Here is a 6,268-nt window from a genome sequence, read left to right as displayed (position 1 = left end):
TGTCTCCTACAACATGAGGAAAAGCTCATGTCTAATTCCAGTTAAAACTGATAAAGACTAGTGGCAATATCCTTAGTAAAAACTAGCATAGCTGCTCGTAATAGGGGGTCTAACATGTACAGCTTTTATTCCTCTGTTTAAATGCTGCTTCATTGATGTTCAGCTCTGTAGGATACTGAAATTGCTAAGTAAATACACAAAACTGCATCAGCTAGCACTGATTTTACCTGTGCCACTGAAAAATTATGTAAACTTTGATTATTATTGTTTAGCTTTGCTGTCACTTTTGGACAGCATCAGAAAATACTGATACACATTCAACTTGTGTTTAATGTCCGGACACATGTATACTACTTTTAATGAAATAAATACAGTAGAAAAAAAAAAAGTAGTGATCTTCTTATAGTTAAAAATGTTAACTGACTTTTAAAGAAAGGCCAAATAGTTATTATGCCTTTAATCTCTATAATCTCAGTTATTTCTTTTACTGTAGGTATAAATACAGATTAAAAAAATAAGCTATTTTTAAACTGTGATAGGCCTGAAAACTGCAAAAGCTTAGACCATGCTTTCCATTATTCCATATATATTACTTAATATTCTCTCACTTTTGCTATGGTCTGTAAAAAATCTGTAAAAAAAACCCAAACAACCAAACATGCCTCCTCTAGTCCCATAAAGGCCATGGAGTTTGTTTCTTAGGCAGGGACAAATGTTGAATAGGTAACAGAAAGGGGAGATATTCTTCAGCTTTTCCTCACAAAATTCTAACTCAAGGATAATGCAGAATTAAATTCCTTTCAAAATAAAAAAAAAAAAAGGTCTGAAAATAGTGGCTAAAAATTAACAAACCAGAAAACTATTTTGGATATTCAATAACAACGATGATGATGATAATAATTATAATTCTAGTGATGTTTTCTGTCATGGAGACTTATAAAACTGGACCACGACTAGATCTGCCTTACAGATTTTCCATCCAAGTGTTTTGCTCAATTCACCTCACCTTCTAATCACAGCTTTAATGAATGAAATTTTTTTTGGCATTACATACAGAATCTCCCAATTTTGTAAGTCAGTCAGAAATGATAATGAAATAGAGTTGGGTTGTGTAGGGGAAGTACAGGCAAGAAAGATAAGAGCATCCGATTACTTCAGGTTTTACTTATCTTCATGTTGTTTGGATGAGAATAATAAGAAAGGTACATAGCACTGACTTGCAATTGTCCACATCACAAAATCACCACAGACTTTGCACAGTTCAACACAGTTTCTGTTTCTGTGAGGCCCAGGGCTGGAAACACATCAATGCTGTAGATCACAGATTTATCAACAGACCAGGTGCAAAAAAAATAGGCTGTCTTTTCACAGAAGAAGAAAAGGATCACACCTTTAAATAAGTGTGGCATTCTCCCAATATCTCAGGGGCAATGAGTAAGTACAAGACTCAGTGATAAATCAGGGTCCTTAAAGAGTCTGTTCATCAGATTCTCATTTAACTAGAATCTTCAGAAATTAAGTCAGCCAGTCCCCACTCACTGCCACATACAGCAGGGACTCAGCACAGGTGGCAAAGACACAGAAATGTTATCATCCCAATCACCTGCTGCAGTACCTCTGCACATCCCACCCATGCCAATGTACATGAATCAATAAAAGAGCAGAATGGAGCCTGCCTGACTTAATCTAAAAAAATGGCAGGTGAGACATTCAGAAACATATGCATAGAAGGCTCAACATTAGAAACTCAGAGGGCCTTACCATTTTCAAAATTATTGATATTTTAAAAACAGATCAAGGAGATGTTTGATACTTTTGTTGACTCACACCGCAATCAGGAATGTCTTCATGTCTTCTTTTTCAGGGCTTTACTGGAAATTCCTGCTCACTTAACTAGGAACGATGTTTTGCCCTCATAAGCAGAGTATCTGAAGGAGGTTGTTATTCTTCCTGCTGCTAGTATCCACTCTACCAAGATCACTGGATCCTACCAATAGGTGATCCTTGAGAGAAAAAAATCTAGTGACAGATCCTCCTGCCTTGCTTTATAATAGAACCATAGAATAGCTAGGATTGGAAAGGACCTCAAAATCATCTAGTTCCAACCCCCCTGACATGGGCAGGGACACCTCACTCTAAACCATGTCACCCAAGGCTTCATCCAACCTGGACTTGAACACTGCCAGGGATGGAGCATTCACAACCTCCCTGGGCAACCCATTCCAGTACCTCACCACCCTCACAGTAAAGAATTTCTTCCTACTTATATCCAATCTAAACTTCCCCAGTTTAAGTTTTACCCCTTGTCCTATCACTACAGTCCCTAATGAAGCATCCCTCCCCAGCATCCCTGTAGGCCCCCTTCAGATACTGGAAGGCTGCTATGAGGTCTCCACGCAGCCTTCTCTTCTCCAGGTTGAACAGCCCCAACTTTCTCAGCCTGTCTTCATATGGGAGGTGCTCCAGTCCCCTGATCATCCTCATGGCCCTCCTCTGGACTTGTTCCAACACTTCCATGTCCTTTTTATGTTGAGGACACCAGAACTGCACACAATGCTCCAAGTGAGGTCTCATGAGAACACTTAGAGGGGCAGGATCACCTCCTTTGACCTGCTGGTCACGCTCCTCTTGATGCAGCCCAGGATATGGTTGGCTTTCTGGGCTGCAAGCACACACTGAAGCCAGTTCATGTTCATTTTCTCATCGACCAACACCCCCAAGTCTTTCTCTGCAGGGCTGCTCTGAATCTCTTCTCTTGTTTGCCCAACCTGCAGCTGTGCCTGGGATTGCTCTGACCCAGGTGTAGGACCTTGCACTTGGCATGGTTAAACTTCATGAGGTTGGCATCAGCCCACCTCACAAGTGTGTCAAGGTCCCTCTGAATGGCATTCATTCCCTCCAGCGTATCAACTGAACCACACAGCTTGGTGTCATCGGCAAACTTGCTGAGGGCACACTCAATTCCACTGTCCGTGCCAGCAACAAAGGTGTTAAACAAGATCGGTCCCAACACCGATCCCAGGGGGACACCACTCGTTACTGGTCTCCAGCCGGACATTGAGCCATTGACCACAACTCTTTATGTGCAGCCATCCAGCCAGTTCTTTATCCAGCAAGTGGTCCACCTATCAAATTGATGACACTCCAATTTAGAGACAAGGATGTCATGTGGGACAGTGTCAAATGCTTTGCACAAGTCCAGGTAGGTGACATCAGCTGCTCCACCCCTGTCCATCAGTTCCGTAGCCCTATCATAGAAGGCCACCAAATTAGGCAGGATTTCCCCTTAGTGAAGCCATGCTGGTTGTCACCAAGCACCTGATTGTTTTTCATGTGCCTTAGCATGCCTTCCAGGAGAATCAGCTCCAAGATTTTGCCAGGCACAGAGGTGAGACTGACTGGTGTGTAGCTCCCTGAGTAACTTCAAGGTGAAACAATCCCTGGTACCAGTTCACTAAGAGCTCTTGTCTTAGAATCATAGAATCATAGAATAGTTAGTGTTGGAAAGGACCTTAAGATCATCAAGTTCCGACCCCCCTGCCATGCCCAGGGACACCTCACACTAAACCATGTCAACCAAGGCTCTGTCCAACCTGGCTTTGAGCACCAACAGGGATGGAGCATTCACAGCTTCTCTGGGCAACCCATTCCAGTGGGATGGAATATCTTCCCATTGGAAAAATGGTACTCAAATAGCAATGTAACAAAGAAGTACCCATACCTACCAGGGACATTCATTGAAACTAGTGGCTAACTCTTTTGGTGGCCGTAGCTTTTCAAAACCCAAACTAAAACAATAAACCCCTCAGCTTTCCAGCCTCACTGGAAAAGACTGAGAGGGACAGGTTAGGGTAAACTGTCTTTCTGCAGATCTGAATGACGCAAGCCTTGTGTCACTCCTGTGTTCTAGCACAGATTTCAGAGAGGCATGTGTGTACTGAACAGTCTGAGGATAATGCAGTTTGCCAGCTGCAGCTCAAACCTGGTTGTATCACTGCAAATGGTTTAAAAACCCTAGCTAACCAGCTAGTCTTTTAGCGAAGGCCCAAGATATCTCGTGAAAACACTCAGCAGGTTCAAGTATTTGCTTGAAACTAATTAATTCCTCAGGAATCTCATATGATCAAATAGAGATTGCCTGAGAAAGGACGATTTTAAAATCTGTAATAAGACTTAGCCACTTAACCAGTTCATATACTTCTGACATGTTCATTATATTATTCAAGTTTTGTGCTTAAAAGTGTTGTTACAATGATTTTTAAAACAGAACTGTTTCTTGTCCAGTTTTGTAAATTCAATCATATCAGAAATAATGAAACTATTGATATAGGTGCTGGGTTTTGACAGATTTAAGTAATGACAGCAAGACCTCTGTAAGCTCCATTTCCAGGTGCAGTCAGACTGTCACTTATGTATGACCATTTAACATATTGGTATCTCAGCAAAGAGTTGAGAGAATATTTCCTTTATGAATGTTAGATCCCATCTCTAATGTCTTAGTGGCAATTTGCTACTGTTTGGGTTTTTTTAGTTTTTTGCCTTGTCTCAAAGAATCTTTTCACCACAAAGGTAAAGGTGCTTTTGACCTCCCTCTTCTATAAGATAAACCAAGGCAGTAAGGTAAGTGGAACAGACCAGTGCTCACAAAACACACTGGCCAATGTTGCTACTCCCAGAAATCAAACAAGTGTCTCTGAAATCCACAGCATGCAGCTAAACTCTCAAATACAACTGGATTTTGCTGAATATTTGATACTGCAACCTAAAGATGATCTTCTCATAGATCACATTTCTGAACCTACCACCTGAATAAAATGTGCACATATATCACATTCTACATGGATCCCAGACCTATTCAGGCAAAATATATTACTTATTTGTTCCAGCACATTGAGTGAAGTGGATGAAATAAATATCCGTCAACCAAGTTTTAACAGCAGTGAATGGAAACAACCATATACCAATAAAAGAATATTTTTTATAGTTATCATTCCACTCCAGTATCTCAAAGAGGGTGTGAAAAGCTTACAGTTTCACTGGGAAATTGTATCTGTTCAATAGAGGCACTGATTTATGGTATTTCTATGGGGCTGAACTGTATTCTTATGGTTAAATCAGCATTCCTGCAGCTGTGGAGCTTCTGGCTGTGAATGTAACTAATGTAACAGAAATACCAGCCTAATAAAATCTTCCTACTTTTCTTTCCCCATTGCACAAGCAGTAGTGCCTTTTCCCCTCCATTCCACCATATCTTTCTACTACTCTATATTCTGTCTGTGCCTGGCATGAACATGTTGTTTGATGAGCCTTTCTTGTTCAAGTGTCCTAATTAAGCAGCATTAACACAATCAACTAAAAGCAATTACACCTAACTAGTATTTACGCTAGACTCTCCTGCTTCTTCTCAAATTTGTTGGAGAAATACTGGATCTTAAGGTTTTGTCTGCTTTTCCACCTGAAGCATCTCATCTAGTAAGATATGACCTTTTCCTATATACTTCTATGAACAAAGAATCTCTCTGTGTTAAGAATAAACAAAGCATATTGGCTAGACTTATCTTTAGCGTATACAGTTTATATCAACATTCTTGAATGTTTATAAGTTTAAGAGAGAAGACCTAAACAACTGACTAGTTTCAGTAAATTACACCCCTTTATTTGCTTTTAGATGCTTTTTAGGGGCAAAATCTTTGCTTCTCTGTCCCTCCTGCACAACTGCATAGCTCCTTGGTGGTATGAGCAATGTTTGGATATGGCAGAATACCAATTGTGTGTGAGGCCAAGAGCTTAGCAGGATTCAAGAAAGGATTAAACATTTGTATGGATAATGAGAACATCCAAAGTTACATTAAACAGTGTAAAAAAATAAAGGAATAAATCTTTGTTCTTGAATTCTGAAAGCAACCACTATCCAGTTAGGAGCTATGTAGAGACTTTAACCAGTAAGTAGGTTACAGCAGAGTTATGTGACTAGCCTGCTGTGATAGTAGTACAATTCCTATATTCCTTTATTTTTGTGTAATCAGGCCTGCTTTAGTTCCACTAACACTGGACAACCGTTTCTCACTTAAAAGAAAATGGATGCAATTATATCTTGAAGAACTGTTGTAGTTCAGAACTACTAAAACAGTATGGTACTCTGCAGAAAAAGTGGCAAAAATGAAAAAAGTAAGTGTATTCAAAATACAGTAAATAGTCCCATTTTTTTTTTACAAAGAAAAATCAGTTCTTCAGACTTTTTTGTTTATTGGTGCTAAATTCTAAAAGC

Source organism: Melopsittacus undulatus, chromosome Z, assembly GCF_012275295.1.
Source record: "Melopsittacus undulatus isolate bMelUnd1 chromosome Z, bMelUnd1.mat.Z, whole genome shotgun sequence".
NCBI classification, from domain to species: domain Eukaryota; kingdom Metazoa; phylum Chordata; class Aves; order Psittaciformes; family Psittaculidae; genus Melopsittacus; species Melopsittacus undulatus.
Note: the sequence above shows the minus strand (reverse complement) of the source record.